We start from the raw sequence: 17,300 nt of genomic DNA, 5'->3' as shown, positions 1-17,300 counted from the left end.
TCCTAGTTAACTGCTGAGGACCCCAACACCAATTGCCATCACCCTGGGTGTTGAGTTTCAACTTAGAACGGGGTAATAGAATTAGTTTCTGTCTCCAGCAATAACCAAGATGCAGAGGGAGACCTATCTTAAGATAGCATATTGAGCAGAGGGTGAATCCAGGAGCAAAACCTGGCTCCCAATCCTGTCTTCCTCACTTCCAAGATTGTTAGCATTAGCTCATAGAAGAACTTGCAACATGTAATTTAAAAAAATTTTTTTAGTTTGAGCGGGACCCCTGGGCCCAAATCTTCCTATCATAATGTTCTACTTGTAGGCTTCTAGGACCCTCTGGGTCCTTCTACTTTGCCTTTCTCCCATGATTCTCTCATCTAGAGTCCCACTAGAATGTCCTCCCCTCTGTCTCAGTTTCCTGGTAAGTGAAGGCTTTCGTGGGACATGCCCCTTGGGCTAATACGCAGATATAAATGAGTATATACCATTTGAGTCTTTCTGCTTCTGGGTTAACTCACTCATTATGATCATTTCTAGCTCAAGGCACCAGCCAAGGACAATACAGGCGGTAAACCTTAAGCCCCTACCCAGATCTAGCCAATGGACAGAAAACTCTCCACAGTAGAGTGGAGAGTGGGATATGACTTTCTCACATACTCTGGTGCCTCACCTTTGACCATGTCCCCTGGAGGGGGAGACCTGGTGGCACTCAGAGGAAGGATAGCAGGTTACCAAGAAGAGACTTGATACCCTATGAACATATAGAGGGGGAGGTAATCCCCCTCAGGAACAGTCATAGGGGAGGGGAATAAGGGGAAAATGGGAGGGAGGGAAGAATGGGAGGATACAAGGGATGGGATAACCATTGAGATGTAACAAGAATAAATTAATAAAGGAGAAAAAAATGTAAAAAAAAAATACAAGTTTCTCAACTGCAAAAAAAAAATTTTTTTAACTTGTTCACTTTACATACCAATGTAGACCCTTCCCCTAATCCACCCTCCCTTGCTCATTCCTCCTCCCTGCCTCCCCTAGGCCTCAAAAATGTAGAGCCTTCCTCCCTATCATCTGACCTTGTCTACCAAGTGTCATCTGGACTGCCTGCATCCTCTTCCTCTGTGGCCTGGAAAGGGTGACTCCCCCAGGGGGAAGTGGTCAATGAGTGGGCACCAGAGTCCATGTCAGAGGCAGCTGCTGCCCACAAGGAAACTGTGCTGCCTATCATCTACCACATGTGAGCAGAGGGTGTAGGTCCTCAACACACATGGTCCCTGATTGCTCACCCCAGCCAGATGTGTTGGCTCCATCGGCCTCCTCATGAAGTTCCTGCCCCTCCAAGTCCTTCTCTTGTGTAAGACTCCCTCCTCTCAACCTGAAGTTTGTCTGTGAGTCTCAGCATCTGCTTCCATCCCCCACTGGGTCGAGTCTTTCAGAGGATGTCTATGGCAGGCTCCCGTCCTGCCCCTTCTCCTCAACTGCTTCCAGTGTCTATTCTCTTTGTGCTTCTGAATGAGAATTAAGCATTCTCCCTAGGGCCATCCTTGTTATTAAGCTTATTTAGGTCTTTGCATTGAAATGTGCTTATCCTGTATTATGTGGGTAATATCTGCTTATAAGCGAGTATTCACCACACATGTATTTCTGTGTCTGGGTTACCTCACTCAGGATGATCATTTCTATTTCCACCCACTTGCCTGCAACTTTAAAGATTTACTTGTTTTCAGTAGCTGAATAGTATTCGATTGTGTAAATGTACCTCAATTTCTTTTTTTTTTTCAGTTGTATATATTTACTTTTTTCTTTTTAAATTATAATTTATTCACATTACATCCAGATTGTAATACCCTCTCTCTTACCTTCCTGTTCCCACCCTCCCCGGGACCTCTGACAGGTGGGGTCCTCCTCCCCCACCATCTGACCACAGCCTATCAGGTCTTATGTGCACAATCTGCATGCCCCTCCTTTGTGTTCCCACAGGGCCTCTCTGCCAAGGGGGAGTGATAAAATCCCAGGCACCATCTTGTCAGAGCCGGTCCGCACTCTACCCCCCTTTCTTCATGTGGAGAATGAGCTGTGCATTGGCTGCACTCAAACTGGAGGTCCAGGCTGTCTGTTTGCATGTCCTTGGTTGGTGTATCAGTCTGTGCAGGCCACTCTGGGTCCAGGTCCATCAACAGTCTCTTTCTGGGACTCCTGACAACCCCTGCCTCTGTCCTTCCATCAACTATCTCTTCCATAAAACCTGCAGCTCCTTCCCTGCAAATCCCACTACCTGTCCCCATACCCTGCTCGGTGGAGTCTCTCAGAGAGCATCTATGTTGGGCTAATATCCACTTACAAGTGAGTGTATATCATGTGTGTCTTTCTGGGTCTGGATTACCTCATTTAGGATGACCATTTCTAGTTGAACGCATTGGCCTGCACATTTCAAGATTTCCTTGTTTTTGATAGCTGGATAGTAATCTATTGTGTAAATGCATCAGACTTTCTTTACCCATGTTTTGGTTGTGGGACATCTACGTTGTTTCCATAGTTTGGCTATTACGAATGAACTATGAGCATAGTTGAGCAAATGTCCTTGTTGTGTGGTAGAACATCTTTTCGGTATATGCCCAGGAGTGGTATAGCTGGGTCTTGAGGTAGCACTATTTCCAATTTTCTGAGAAGTAGCCAGATTGATTTCCAAAGGTGTTGCAGACTGATTTCCAAAGTTGTACAAGTTTGTACTCCCTCCAGTAGTGGAGGGATGTTTCTCTTTCTCCACATCCTCATCAGCATGTGTTATCACTTGAGATTTTGATCTTAGCCATTCTGAGAGATATAAGACGGAATCTGAGTCATTTTCGTTTGCATTTCCCTGGTGACTGAGGATGTTGAGTATTTCTTTCAGTGTCTCTAGCCATTCGCTATTCCTCTCTTGAGAATTTTTTTTTTTAGCTCTGTATCCCATTTTTAATGGGGCTATTTGTTTTGGGGGTGTTTAATTTCTTGAGTTCTTTATGTGTTTTGGATATTAGCCCTTTTTCCGGATGTAAGGTTGATAAAGATCATTTCCCAGTCTGTAGGCTGCCATTTTGTTCTGTTGACAGTGTTCTTGCCTTGCAGAAGCATTTATTACTTGCTGACGTTCAAGCCTGAGCTACTGGAGTTCCGTTCAGGGAGCTGTCTCCTGTGCCAATGAGTTCAAGGTTGTTTCCCACTTTTTCTTCAAGCAGATGTAGTGTGTCTGGTGTTATGTTGAGGTCTTTAATCCGCTTGGACTTTAGTTTTGTGCAAGGTGATAAATGTGGATCTACTTGCATTTTTCTACATGTAGACATCCAATTAGACCAGCACCATTTGTTGCATTTGTTGAAGATGCTCTTTTTTTTTTTCTATTTTATGACTTTGACTTCTTTGTCAAAAATCAAGTGTCCATAGGTGTGTGGGTTTATTTCTGGATATTCAATTTGACTACATTGATCAACCAGCCTATTTCTATGCAAGTACCTTGCTGTTTTTACTATTATTGCTCTATAGTACAGGCTTGAGATCCAAGAAGGAGATTCCTCCAGATCTTTTATTTTACAGTATTGGTTTAGCTATTCTGTTTGTTGTTGTTGTTGTTGTTGTTGTTGTTTGATATGAAGTTGAGAGTTGATCTTTTAAGGTTGGTTAAAAATTGTATAGGTATTTTGATGGGAATTGCATTGAATCTGTAGATTACTACTGGTAAGATGGCCATTTTTACTATAGTGATTCTCCCAATTCACCAGCAGGGAGATCTTTCCATCTTCTGAAATCTTCAATTTCATTCTTCAGAGATTTGAAATTATTTTCATAAAAGTTTTTGACTTTCTGGGTTAGATTTACACCAAGGTACTTTATATTATTTGTGGCTATTTTGAAGAGTGTAATTTCCCTAACTACTTTCTCAGCCTGTTTATCATTTGTATACAGGAGGGCTACTGACTTTTTTTTTTTGGTTGATTTTTTATTGAGCCACTTTGTTCTAGGTGTTTGTCAGCAGTATGAGTTCTTTGATAGAATTTTTTTGGGTCACTTATGTATACTATCATATCATCTATAGATCATAATAGTTTGACATTTTCTTTTCTAATTTGTATCCCCTTGATCTCCTTTAGTTGTTTTATTTATCTAGCTAGGACTTCAAGTAGTACATTAAAGAAAAACAGAGAGACAGCACAGCCTTGTCTTGTTCCTGATTTCAGTGGAATTGATTTAAGTTTCTCTCTGTTTGCTTTGATGTTGGCTATAGGCTTGGTGTATATTGTGTTTACTATACGTAGGCATGTGTGCCTTGTACCCTGCTCTCTCCAAGACTTTAAATATGAATGGGTGTTGGATTTTGTCAAATATATTTTCAGCATCTGAGGAGATGATCATGTGGGTTTTTTCTTTCAGTTTCTTTATATGACGAATTATATTGATGGATTTCCATGTATTAAATTACTCAGGCATGCCTGGGATGAAGTCTACTTGGTCATAGTGAATGATAGTTTTGATGTGTTCTTGGATATGGTCTGTGAGTATTTTATTGATTATTTTGCATCAATGTTCATAAGATAAATTGTTGTTTAGGTATTAAGGTGATTATTGCCTCATAGAATTTGGTAATGTTCATTCTGTTATTATTTTGTGGAATAGTTTGAAGAGAATTTGGTATTAGCTCTTCTTTGAAGGTGTGGTATAATCTGTACTGAATCCATCCAGCCCTGGACTTTTTCTTGTTGGGAGACTTTTGGTAACTGATTCTATTTCTTTATGAGATATAGGACTATTTAATTTGTTTGCCTGAACTTGATTCAATTTTGGTAATTGGTAGCTATCCAGAAAATTGTACATTTCAGTTAGATTTTCACATTTTGTGGCATATAGGCTTTTAAAGTAAGACCTAATGATTCTTTGGATTTCCTCAGTGTGTGTCATCATGTTTCCCTTTTTATTTCTGTTTTTGTTGATTTGAATGCTCTTTCACTAACTTTTGCTAGGTTGGTTAAGGGTTTGTCTATCTTGTGGATTTCTCAGAGAATCAGCTCTTCATTTCATTGAGTCTTTGAATTGTTCTCTTCACTTCTAATTTAGTGATTTCAGCCCTGAGTTTGATTTTTGGTATGTGGAATTTATCAAAAATTATCCATATCATTTAGATTTTCAAATTTTGTGGCATATAGATTTTTGAATTAGGATCTAATGATTTTTTTGGATTTCCTGAGTATCTGTTGTTATATCTTCTTTTCATTTCTGATTTTGTTGATTTGAATACTCTCACTCTGCCTTTTAGTTAGTTTGGTTAAAGGTTTGCCTATCTTGTTGAATTTCTCAAAGAACCAGCTCTTGGTTTTGTTGATTCTTCGAGTTGTTCTCTTTGTTTCTAATTTATTGATCTCTGGCCTGAGTTTGATGATTTCCATCTGTCTATTCCTCTTTAGTGTGTCTGCTTCTTTGTTCTACAGCTTTTAGTTGTGCTTGTGCTGTTAAGTTGCTAGTATGGGATTTCTCCAATTTCTTTTTAAAGGCACTTAGTACTATGAAGTTTCTTCTTAGTACTGCTTTCATTGTGTCTCATAAGTTTGGGCATGTTCTGCCTTCCTATCAATTGAATTCTAGGAAGTCTTTAATTTCTTTTTTTATTTTATCCCTGACCCTGAGGTCACTGAGTAGGGAGTTGTTAATTTTTTCAAGAGTGTTTAGGCTCTCTGTTGTTTCTGAGTTTGTTGAGTTCCAGTTTCAATCCATGATGGCCTGATAAAATGCAAAGGGTTATTTTGATCTTCTTGTATCTCTTTGGGTTTGCTTTGTGATCAAGTATGTAGTCAATCTTAGAGAAGGTTCTGTGAGGTGCTGAGAACAAGGTATATTGTTTTGTGTTTGGGTGAAATGTTCTGTAGATATCTGCTAGGTACATTTGTTTCATAATATCTATTAGTTTCAATATTTCTCCATTTAGTTTCTGTTTTGAGGATTTGTCTATTGATAAAGTGAGGGGTTGAAGTCTCCCACCACTACTAAATGGTGTTTGATGTGTGATTTAAGCTTTAGTAATGTTTCTTTTACAAATGTGAGTGCTCCTGCATTTGGGGCATAGAAGTTCAGTATTAAGACATCATCTTGGTTTATTTTTCCTTAGATCAGTGGGAGTTTTCTTTCTAGTATCTTCTCTAGGGCTGTATTTGTGGCTAGGTATAGTTTAAACTTGGTTTTGTCATGGAATATGTTTTCTTGGCTGTGGAGCTTGAAGATTTCTTTTTCTTCTATTCCTATTATTCTTAGGTTTGGTCTTTTTATAGTGTCTCATGTTTCTTTGATATTTTTGTGTCAGAAAATTTTTAGTTTTAATATTTTTTACTGATGTAATTATAACTTCAACCATATCTTCTACACTTGAGATTCTCTCTTCCATCTCTTGTATTCTGTTGGTATAACTTGTGTCTTCAGTTCCAGATTGTATTTTCTTTGTTGCTTATAATTCCATTTTTAGGTCTTGAATAGTCTTATTTCTTTCTTTCTCACATTTGATTGTATTTTATAATTCTTTATAGGATTTATTCAATTCCTTCTTTTGTGTGAATGTGTTTTCTTGTGTTTCATTTGAAATGTTTCTTTTCCCCCCTTTGAAATTTTTATCACTTTCATCACCTCAGATTTAAAATCTTCTTCTTGTGCTTTGGGGAAGATTAGTATTTCCAGGGCTTGCTATGGTAGGACCGCTGGTTTCTGGTGGTGTCGTATGGCTTGGAGTTTTGTTGTTTGTGTTCTTCCACTGGCCTCTAGCCATCTGGTTGTCTCGGGAATTAGCATTTGGAGGTTCCTCCAATGGTTTCACTGTCCTGTATTCCAGGTGAGCCAGGCAGATCATGAGTTGGCAAAGAAGCTCAAAGCCACTTGTTAGGGCTCCCCAGAGGCCTCCTTAGGATGGTGGATAATGTGTGATAGAGACTGAGCACAGCTCAACTCTGCTCAGTACTGCCTGTGTTCCAGTTGAGTCATGCATGAGAGAATCAGGCTGAGGGAGCTCCAAGCCAAAAGCTGCTCATGTCTCCTCCTGCCTCCTTGGTATGGTGGACACTGTTGGTTATGACCAGCACCTGATTTAGCTGTTCTGGTTTGCTGTCTGTGTCCCAGATAGGCCAGCCAGTGAGGAGAGCGTAGAGAGAGCTACAAGTCCAAAGCTGTTTGTGGGTCCCACAGGCCTCCTCCGCTGTTTTGCTGGTTGTGTCCTGCATGGTCCAGTCAGGCGAGGACCTGGTGGAGGGAGATCTAATCCTAAAGTTGCTCTAGTGTCCCAGAGGCTTTTTGGAATGGCAGTTAATGTGGGTTTGCAACATCTACTTTAAATTGTGGAGTCTTGATATGGCCTTCTCCTTCTCCTAGACCCTCTGAAGGAAATATATGAACTCCCTTTCTCATTTCAACATTATTGATAATAACTATGAGGTGGAGTCATCTGGGGATGTCCATAAATCGGTAAACAGAAAAAGAAAATACTGGCATATATGCACACAAATTACATAACATATAAAAATTAGAGAATATCATGGTGAACAAAGGATTAGGAGAATACGTAAAATATTGGTCCTCAAAGTGACATTTGTAAAAGAACCAAATCTAAAACACAACACTGTCTTTTGCTCTAATTTAGTGGCTGTAGCTGAGAATGTGTTTCTTATTTAATCTCAGTGTTCACTTTGAGTCATTATGTTCAGACCACATTCTAGGCTTAAGGAAAACCTTCCACAAGGGATGATCTTGATTTTTTTTTAAAACAACACAAACATTGGAGTGCTTTTACTGGGGTGTGTCATCAGTCCTTACAGGGCGTCATCTGGCTAAGCTTGTCATCTCTGACTTCTCTCAGGCAGGATATCTGCTGAATGTCAATTCTTCATCTTTGTTATTTGCAAGCTTAACAGAGATGTTTGTAAGATGTAGTTTGTAGGAATCATTTGTGTAAACATTGCTGTTTCTAATCTTGAACAACTTTGACACCACAACTCCTTCAAACTTTTCTTCATTTTGCTACAACAAAAAAGCCTGGATCTCTGAAGGAATGCTATTAAAGTTTTGTTTTGTTTTATTTTTTTGTTTGTTTGTTTATTTTGGGGGGTTTGCTCAGATATCCTCTTCTTTTTTCTTTAAATACCTATTATTTTTGGTTTTTTTTTCTCTAATTGTCCGTAGATGGCTTAAAGCATGTATCTAACTAGACTAAGAGTCAACTAAAGATATGTCCAGAGATGCCTCTCTGAATGTACCAATGGAAGAAAAACACGGATGGGTTGTAGGGCGTGGAAGACCTCTAGCTACCGCATGCTGGCTGGTAAGAAGTGGATCACTTTGTTTCCAGAGAATTAATGCTGTTTCTGAAAATTAGGTCTCATATGGCTCATTCAGGTAACCCGTGTTGGATATGGAAATTAGAATCTTGTTCATACAACTTTATTACATTATGGTTTATGAATCACAGTGGCTATGTGCCAGGCTTCCTTTCAAGCTAAGCAGCCTCTTTGCTGGGCTATTCCAGCTGAGTCCTTTATTTGAAGCATCTCTTCATCTTGGCTCATTTAGCCACACACAGAAGTTGCCCTGTGGGAGATAACATCTTATGTTTATTTACTTTATAGAGTAATCACTTCTGGGCTCACTGCAAGTACAAAACATATCAGGAGAGAAAAAGAAAAAATCAGATTTCAGAATGACAAGATGCCTGTAATGCTGACACATGCCTCTCTTTCCTTGCTGCAGAGAAAGTCAATCCTTGGATTATGAGTTAGGAGGTCTGGCTGTGCTTTGGTTTGCTAGTTGGTGCCAGCAAACTAGATAACATGTGGGGTTATCCATTCAAGTTGCAGGACTCCCTTCTGCTTATGGGGTGTTGTAGAAGTCACATGACTGTCAGCAAAATCCATTCAAGAGTATTGTTTGCGAAATCAGAAAAATAAAAATAATTCTTCATATCACAAAATGTTACATGATTGTCAACACTATCTCAAATTAAGCATTTTTACCAACACTACCTAAAATATTTACAACCGTAGAACAATGCTTGCTTTCACTGCAACTAGTAATAGAAACTTAAATCTAAATTCTGAGGGATATGTACTTCTCTGACAGCTGAAAAGTAAAACTGATCATAGAGCATTCCTCATTTTACTAGTAGGTTCACTGAGCTCTGGTTTGCAAACTGTGAGGTTCCTCCACTTTAATTGTACAATTAGATGCGTCTTAACTGGCCCAGCAGTATGATTATGTCAGCACACGTTTAGAACACTTCTACCACTCTTGATTCTCTTTCTGTGTGCTGTTTTGTGGTTAATCTCTGATTCTACCTAAAATGCTAACACACCAATCTGTCTTCTCCTTCCAGCTTAAGTTTTCTAGAAGCTCCGTATAAATAAAAACAGGCATCAGACCTTGAATTATTTTGTTTATTCCCTAACAATAAGTCTTTTTTCCTCCTTTATTAATTTATTCTTGTTACATCTCAATGGTTATCCCATCCCTTGTATCCTCCCATTCTTCCCTCCCTCCCAATTTCCCCTTATTCCCCTCCCCTATGACTGTTCCTGAGGGGGATTACCTCCCCCTCTATATGATCATAGGGTATCAAGTCTCTCCTTGGTAACCTGCTGTCCTTCCTCTGATTGCCACCAGGTCTCCCCGTCTAGGGGACATGGTCAAAGGTGAGGCACCAGAGTATGTGAGAAAGTCATATCCCACTCTCCACTCTACTGTAGAGAGTGTTCTGTCCATTGGCTAGATCTGGGTAGGGGCTTAAGGTTTACCGCCTGTATTGTCCTTGGCTGGTACCTTAGTTTGAGCGGGACCCCTGTGCCCAAATCTGCCTATCATAATGTTCTACTTGTAGGCTTCTAGGACCCTCTGGTTCCTTCTACTTTGCCTTTCTCCCATGATTCTCTCATCTAGAGTCCCACTAGAATGTCCTCTCCTCTGTCGCAGTTTCCTGGTAAGTGAAGGCTTTCGTGGGACATGCCCGTTGGGCTAAAGTCTTTATGGTGGATAACTATTTTTGCTTTTCCTGTGCAGAGGTATTATAAGGTGGAAATAATAGGTCCTGTACTTTTTGTTTGCAGCATGTTACAAAAGAGTGCTATACTTTTTGCAAACAAACTGTACTAGTCTACATCAGTGTTCAAGAACTCCGGCTCCCCCTTGTCAGAATTTTGCCCAGTTATTCTCTACTTATCTTCATCATTGTCTCCACCAAGTGTGCATCAGGAGATGATTTTAGTTTTTATTGTTAGCTTGCTCCACATATTATAGACACTGAATACTTTATGAGCTCATTAGTCACTTGTGTACATTATTTAGTGAGATGCTTGTTCATATGATAGCTATTTTTCTTATGTCCCTCTTTGCATGTGTATGTGTGTGTGTGCTCATGTGTGTGCACATCCATGTGTGCAGGAGCATACACATACATGCATAGGCCAGGGGTCACTCTCAGCGGTCAGTCCTTGGGAGCTGTCCACCTTGGTTTCTAGGCAGGATCTTTTGCAGGGACCTAACACTTGCCCAGTCTAAGCTGCCTCGCCAGAGATCACTAGGGATCTGTCTGTGGAGGAAGGCTATCATCTCCTCAGCACTGGGATTGCAATTGCCAGCCAGGCCACTGGCTTTCCTCAGGACCTCATGTAGCATGACAAACACCAGCCCCTCTGCCTTTCCCCCTTTTTAAAAAATTAGCACACAAAGTAATAAAAGTAATAGATCCTGTTAACACATTTTCACATATGATTTATTTTTGCTAATCCTCTCACTCTTTTTTCCTCCCTCTCCCTGATCCGCAACCCCCATATTCCCATATAAATACATACATCCATTAAAAGCTAGGGTATGCAAAAAAGAAAAAAAAGAGGTATTTGTCTTTCTGAGTCTGGGTCACCTTGCTTAACATAATCATTTCCAGATCCATCTATTTCCCTCCAAATTTCATTTTTGGTTACAGCTGAATAAAATTCCATTCCATAAATGTACCCCGATGTCATTATCCACTCGCCTGCTGAGGGACATTCAAGCCTGGTCCGTTTCCTCGCTATTGTGAATACAGCATATTGCTTTTCTCACTATTAGAGAATAGTAAGGAGTCTCTGCATAGTCACCCTGAAGTTTACAAGTCTTTCCCTGCAGACAGAATTTCTATGTATTTCAGTGTTAAGTAAACTGTTTCCCGGTCATTCTTGAAGTGGATGTTTTAATCCTGAGAAGGAAGCATGATGAATTTTCAAAGGTTCATTGACCACCATTGAGTGAACATCTTTGAACACTTACCTGGCAGCTTTTGCAGTGGAGGGATGGCCCCTCGTAACTGCAACAGGGGCTTCTCTTTACTTACAGTGTTCCCTCTCTGCTGTTAGTGTCCGGGCTACTTTTGAGTCGTGAGGAGGAAATATCTGAGACACTGGAACCCTCACATATTTAATGCTTCTGGCTACTGAAACTTAAGATATCTGTTTTCTAGGGGCAAGCATTGTGCAAAAATTAATAAAGTATTGAGTTAGGCACCATTTAAATTTATTAATAGAAAAAAATAGTTAAGTATGCCATTTCTTTACTTTCATATTTTTTTGAGATAAGGTGTCATTATTTAGCACATAGTAGGTTTAACTAACTACCCAAATGCTGCAATTACAAGCCTGCACACTGTCTGCCTATTTCATGCTCTAGTTCTTACATCTTACTCTCGTGTTTCAGGAATGTTTTGAGAAAACACCATGGAAAACTAAAATTATGCATTTATATGTATACACACACATATATATATTTTGTATAAGAAATATATTTTGCATACATATTTTATTCTCTGAGTCACCATACAAAATTAAAATAAAAATACAATGTAACTAGTAAGAAATAGCACATCAAAATAATGATGTCCTCTTCCAACCAGGGTGTGGTTAAATCAACTGGCCCCACCAACACACACACAGCCTTTTTTCACCTGTGAGAGAAAGCCAAAGATCATGGAGACGTGGAAGAAAGTTTCTATCACAAAAGACAGAAAATTCAACAACATCAAAAACAACAAAACAAACATAAAACAGTACCCCGAAGATATACAATTCTTGAAACATAGCAAAAACATCCCAAATAATTATCTTTAAAAGTCACAGGAAGGAATAATTCACAAAACAAGAACACATTACAGTTTAATATTATACACTCAGATCATGAAGAATTATTGGAAATTAGAGACATAGAAGTAATCTAATTTGCAAAATAGATAAGGTATAGAAAATGTCTCAGTAATAGGAATACAAGAAAGAGCGATAAAAATAGGATTTGCTATATGAACCTTCTCTGGCCACATTGAGAACTAGAGTGGCTGAAAACGGAGAATGAGTGAGCAGTTGTAAAACCCGGCAAACGGACTCTAAGCGATTTCTACCATGATTTTGGGTCCTTTGCACAATTGTCCTCTCTTCAGCGTCCAGGGAGGGGTCTTTGCTCATATGAGCAGGTGAGCAGGATTGGGTGAGAGATGTGAGACCCTCAGAAACCAGACTGTTACTCCCTCTCCACTAGGAGATCTCATGACAAAGCCCTGTCCCTCTTTCCCCCAAAAGAGATCCACAGTCACAGCACTGGGTGTCAACAAATCCTGGGACCTTCCGGGGCTACCAGGCTATGGTTCTTGCAGTGGTGCTGCTGACTGGTGACTGTCCCAGGATGCTCCCTCAAGCACCTGCAACTTATGGGAATTTTCAAGTCCTTAGAGTACAGGTCAACTAAGTGGCTACTACTCTATCCTTAAACCTCGAAGCTAATTTCCTTAATTTCTCAGTGTACATTCTAAAGATAATTGCACTTTGTAGCTTTTCTGCCCCAGCCCCTCTCCTCTGGTCCCCTGGATCTCTCCTTGGGGCTCAATCCCTCACTTCCTGTTCTACCTTCTCCTCCCCTAGCTGTGGGGAAGTCTTGTCATATGCTTTCTCTGCTCGGGACTGGCTGTAAGCTGCTTTATTGGCACATCAGGGGACAATTGGGAAGCAGTGTTAACTCAACAGTGAGACAGGAGATTCTCAGAACAAGGGCCATTTCCAGTCCCTCAGGTGGACTCCTCCAGGTTTTATGCTGATTTTAGATGGGAAAGGCTGAATAAAAAAAATCCATCAAGTCCTAAGGTTCCCCAGTCCTCACTTTAGAGATCTCTGCCTAGAAAGCTCTGCCCCGTAAAAAAAAAAAAGTCCTATATAAAGGCTATGTCTGCCTAGGTCTCTGCTTTCTTCACCTGGGAGCAGAAGCAGCCACTCCTGGATTCCTCCCTCCTCTCCTGGAGCCATCCTCCCCACCCCCAACAAATCTCTCTTAAAAGATTTACCCTCTGGTGTGACTCCCTCACCAGAAGGGAGCAGTGAAGAGGAGAAAGAAGGAATGAAGCTTAGACTCCTAAGCTCCCAAACTCAGCTAGGGTTGGGGAAATCCTTCCTCAGGAGCTACAACAGCCGGAGAAGGAGTGAGGCTCAGCCTCCTAAGCTCCTCTGCCTCTCAGGGGTTAGGACAACCCTCCTCTGGGAGCTGCAACGTGTCTGCTGAGGAGGCCTCCTCTAAGAGCTGTGTGGTTCCTGGGCTCCCGTATCTTAGGATGCCCTTCCCTTGGGACACTACCCTCCTCGGAGCTGAGATACCTTCCCAGGCCTCAGAGTTGTGGGTTTCCTGGATGCCTCACCCAGTCAGGAAAGCCAACGCAGACTTCATGCCAACAATAGAGGTGCCTGACCACTCCGCGTTGCTCACTCTACACTCCACTAGTACAGAACGCTGAAACACTTCAAGTGTCGCCATCTTTGCTGCCAGGACATTAAATCTAGTTTCACGTCATTTGCCACTTAGATATCTCCAAAACCTTTCAGTAAGGGAAGGCATTTTTCATCATTACAGATCTTTGTAGAAGAGAATGCAAATATTACCAAAAAAAAAAAAAAAAAAAAAAAAACCAGAGTCAAATCATTGAGAAAGCCCATAAAGTGACATTTTAATATATATTTTATTAATTTATTCATATTACATCTCAATGGTTACTCCATCCCTTGTGTCCTCCCATTCCTCCCTCCCTCCTGCTTTCCCCTACTCCCCTCCCCTATGACTGTTAAAGTGACATTTTTATGCAGGAGTTTTTCATGTGTTTACTATGAAGCAGAGGTTGTGTGAACACCAGATGCTGATCACATAACGCCAGTGGATTTGTGAGATTATGGGACTGGGCAGGGGAGATGAAGGTTAAACATATGGCACAATGGAGATTACTTATAATAATGAATTGCATAATTTTTCTAGACAGAGTTGGATTAATGTTCATTGTGAAAAGGGATTATAGATCATATTCTTGGAGTAAATAAATATTTTGTAGTTTACTTATGCTCATATGAATTATGAGTCCTAAAGAATATGTGATGCATATCAAAGGGTGAAATGAACAGTTCCCTAACTGTACAGATGAGGGTTTAGAAAGGAGCAGATACCGAGTGTCCTGTCTCTGAGATTTCTTCCTCTGAGTAAAGCCTTAAAGAGCAAGACTGAGGCAATGCCTCCTCCCATGCTGCCATTTTTTTTAAAATGACATTTCCTGAATCATAAAGTATCACCTAAATCCACCCTAAGTCCATAACTACAGCTTCTAACCTTCTGTTCTCAGAGTGCAGGTGGCATGGGTTTTGACGGGGTTTGACGGGTTTTGCTGCAAGGTTTAGGCCGCATCGTCTTTCTTACAAATGGTGAGGGCCTCTTTAGAATCAGTCTTTGATTCACTGGTAAAGTGTACTTTTTTTTTGTCCTGTTTTACATGGATTTCACTTTAAATTCTATTACATAAAATAACAATGAAGCAACACATGTATGATTCTTTTATAAATATTTGATGTAATGAGGAAATGCAGAACCCCCTTACCGAGGGTCTGTCTATGAAGTTGCAGCTACTCTTTGGAAGCGCTATGTCCTTGTCACCTGAAGATTAGAAGGTACCAGTGAATACACCTCTTAACTTCACCATCTAAAACTAAAGGGTGCTCAGTTCTCAAACTGCAGCATATCAAGCTCTGTAGGCTCAGTTTTCTTAACCAATATATTTTATTACAAACTCAATAACCAAGCATACGTCACTTATAACCTGGCTAACCAAAACGATAGGAAAAGGGGATTAAAGAACACAACATCAAAACTGTAAGGATATCAGTTCCGAGGAACGATTCTCCTGGCATAATCAGCAGGATTTCTTCTGCTGGAACCTGGAGTAACCAGAACCCAGAACTTCAGCAGGAGCCCAGAGTCCTGAAGCCTTCAATCGAGTGGTTCTCTCTAGAAGCGTCTCCAAGTGGAGCGATGAACAGCCAAAACTGTCCCAAGTCTCCAAAAAGCCCTGCCTCCAGTTCTGAGCTCAATTATATATCTCTTCCCAGAGTCTGCTCATGAGATCTTTTCAGCTGGCAACAATCAAGCTCCTGCATGAGGTGGTTGGTCTTCCAGTGGATTAACCTCACCTGCTCACTCACAAGACCATTCCGATCCCACACTTGGGATCCTAAAAACAGGTTTATCTCTCCTTCAAAGCTTTTTGTTTATATGTATGATTTTAGGAAAATAATTTGCAGTTTCTGGAGCTCGTGCTCCAGTTTCTTAACTTAAAAGTAGATTTTGGGGCTGGCTTGGCAGTTAAGAACATTTGACCCAGGTTTGATTCCAGATACTCACATAGTTCCAGTGGTTCCAACACCCTTGCTGGACCCCTGAAGGCACCAGGCACACACATAGGACATATACATACACACACAGGCAAAACACTCATACACATAAGGTTATTAACAGACCCTGTGTGCCTGAGGGATGTTAGTGCCTGAGCTGTGGATGTGGACTTAGTCAGCATGGCTAACTGAGCTGTGGATGTGAACTCAGCGTGGCTAACTGAGCTGTGGATGTAGACTCAGCGTGGCTAACTGAGCTGTGGATGTGGACTCAGCGTGGCTAACTGAGCTGTGGATGTGGACTCAGCGTGGCTAACTGAGCTGTGGATGTGAACTCAGCGTGGCTAACTGAGCTGTGGATGTGGACTCTGCGTGGCTAACTGAGCTGTGGATGTGGACTCAGCATGGCTAACTGAGCTGTGGATGTGGACTCGGCGTGTCTAGCCACCACAGTCTACGTGGCATATTCTTCTCCCCCTTCTCTATCATAGCAGCATCCATGAGCATCATTGACTATTGTGGCTATGACGTCAAGGAATGGCCCCAGTGGGACACTAAGGACTCATCTTCTGGAACTGTTATATCTAGCATGTACTCTCTGTGATTTGCTTTCAAATGTCACTTTTGATGAGGTTGAAGATGAGTAATTTCCAGAATAGATTTTCAATCTCCATGAACAAGTAGAAAGGAAGACCCTCTGTTCCACCCAGTGTTCCTGCCTCTGCTTTTAAGTGTTCTGACCCTCATAAAGCAGGGACTCCATACACTGACTGTATAGAAAACTTCAGGCTGTGTACACCCTCTGTGCGACCAACTTGCCTGCCTGGGGGAGCCTGATTCAGCACAGGGAAGCACGTCTCACAAGGTATGAAATTTGTGGTCAAAGGTACATTTACTGCAATAGCTAACATCTGCAAAGTTGGTGTTGGTGAAAACATCGAAGGAGCAAGGTCCCTCGCTGTGCTGTATAGAAGACATCACAGGGTGAACATTTCTTTGGGACTTTATCTTTGACAACGTATTTTCATACTTACTACGTCTGCTTTTCTAGCATCTTCCATGGAACAGTGTAGTGTCTCTCCAGCCACAATATTAAGTGATTATCTAATATTCTTTTTTAATTAATTAAATTACTTTTTTATTTTATGTGCATTGGTGTTTTGCCTGCATATATGTCTGTGTGAGGGTGTCAGATCTTGGAGATATAGACAGTTGTGAGCTGCCATGTGGGCGCTGGGAATTGAACCCAGGTCCTTTGGAAGAGCAGTCAGTGAGTGCTCTTAGCCGCTGAGGCATCTCTCCAGCCCTGATTAGCCAATTTTCATGGTAGTGTTTAGAGGATAAAATATTACGCTGAACCTTGCTAACGGTCTTCATATGAAGTTTTCCCGGCCTAACTTCCTCTTGGCAAAGGTATTACTACTAGTGGTTTAGAGAAGCCAACTTGGGGCAAAGTCAGTCTCTTTAGCAACCATACCAAGTTTAACAGCATATTAAATTTACACAGAAAAACTGTCTTGTTAGACTAAAATCAGGGGGAAACCTCATGGCAAGACTGATCTAAATCATCTGAAAATTAATCATTTGCAAATGCCATCTGTAAAACTT

The 17,300-nt window shown here is 40.8% G+C and overlaps 1 protein-coding gene across 2 annotated transcripts in view; it reads left to right on the top strand.

Annotated features, from left to right (window-relative positions):
* The window catches only part of CYP7B1 (cytochrome P450 family 7 subfamily B member 1), a 174,055-nt gene that overhangs the window by 109,795 nt on the left and 46,960 nt on the right, over window positions 1–17,300 (top strand). The window contains exon 2 of one of the 2 annotated variants that reach the window (XM_084795173.1): window positions 8,176–8,314. The exons of the other annotated variant lie outside the window; for it this stretch is intronic. The gene's annotated coding sequence lies outside the window, so the exon portion shown is untranslated. The remainder of the gene's footprint in view (window positions 1–8,175; window positions 8,315–17,300) is intronic. 2 annotated transcript variants of the gene reach the window in all.

Source organism: Acomys minous, assembly GCF_964271855.1.
Source record: "Acomys minous genome assembly, chromosome: 9".
Lineage (NCBI taxonomy): Eukaryota > Metazoa > Chordata > Mammalia > Rodentia > Muridae > Acomys > Acomys minous.
The sequence above is the reverse complement of the archived record's forward strand: the minus strand, read 5'-3'. Positions and strand labels throughout refer to the sequence as shown.